A 1,580-nucleotide genomic window follows, 5' to 3' on the forward strand; every position below is an offset into this window, starting at 1 on the left:
CAAGATTTTTAATTCAAATGTCAAAATTTCATTTAAACTCATTGATAGCTCTTTATGCTACAGCCAGATTTTAGAGCTATTTTCTCCCAGATGATTGGCAGTAAAAGTGGGAGAATGTTTGCACTTTTCTGGCACACCAAATACTTACACTTGCAAGCTTTCCTTGCTACAAACAAACAAACAAGCCTATAGAAAAGTTATCCCACAATTTTAAACTATCCCATGATAAATACTACTTCAGAAGCAAACAGGAAAGTAACCAATGTACCTTGATTCATTGACCTACACTTCTGAAAACTTTTAACACAACACTTTCATATTTCAAACTGTTTCACCACAAGTCAACTAACCCAGTCATTACAAATAACCATCTCTTCAATAAGGAGCATGTTTACAGAAGCAACATCTGCAAATATCTGATTCTGATATCCTAATTATCATTATTTTCCTTTGGTAGTTGTTGTGTTATTATGTACTGTCGAGTCATCTGTGACTCATAACGATCCTATGTGCAATAGATCTGAATCCTGCATTGTCCTGAGCCAATCTCATTATTTCTGATACACCTACCCCTATATAACACATCTGAGTTCTTCCTGTCCTGTGCTGTCCTTCCACCCTTCCAAGCATGATGTCCTTCTCCAAGAACTCCTCCTGGCAACATGCCCAGAATATGTCAGACTAAGTTTCAAAATTCGAGTCTTCATGGAGCAACTTGGTTTCATCCTCTCTAGGACAGATTTGTTTGTTTTCTTAGCAGTCCGTGATATGATCAGGACTCTTCTCAAAGGTGTGATTCTTCTCCTGTCATACTTAGTCATTGTCCAGGTCTCTGATGCAAACAATTGAGAAGACCATAGCTTAGGTCAGGCACACCTTTGTAGACTGACAGTAATGCTCTTCAGTACTCTAAAGAGGTTCCTGGCAGCAGATTTTCCCAATGTAATTTGTCTTTTGATTTCTTGACTACTGGTGCCAAAAGTATTGATTGAGAAACAGAGCCAGCTGAAATTGTTAACAATCTCAATATTTTCCCAACAAACAGTATCAATAAGATCCTGATGATTATAAAAAAAAATTACTAGAACAGCACATCCACAAAGAGCAGCCAAATATACAAGCTGAGTTTAGAAGAGACTGTGGCAATAGAGACATTAAACCCAATGTCAATTCCTTCAAAGCAGCTTGAACTTTCTCCTTCATCACCATTGCCTTTTGATCATATGTTGTTTCATGAAATTATTCTGTGTCAGCCAATTTTTTTGGTACAATTACTCTGTGTACTCTATGTCTTTTTTTTATTTTTAGGGTTTTTTCCCCTACTAGTTTATTTACAAAATACAAATGCATTGTTTTTAAGAACAAATTATTTCAATTTCCCTCCCCCCTCCCCCATCAAATTGCACAATCCCATGATCAATACCCTCTTCCCCCTGCATATCCACATCCGTCTGCTTCCAGCCTCTCCCACCCCTCCTGGATCCTCATACTCCTTCTATAATAATGGTCTTATACAATATTTATCCTTGTAGGACTGAGTTGGTTCACTCAGCATAATGTTCTCCAGTCCCTCCCAAGTT

Source organism: Elephantulus edwardii, unplaced genomic scaffold (genome assembly GCF_000299155.1).
Source record: "Elephantulus edwardii isolate Elephantulus edwardi_28Jun2011 unplaced genomic scaffold, EleEdw1.0 scaffold00082, whole genome shotgun sequence".
NCBI classification, from domain to species: domain Eukaryota; kingdom Metazoa; phylum Chordata; class Mammalia; order Macroscelidea; family Macroscelididae; genus Elephantulus; species Elephantulus edwardii.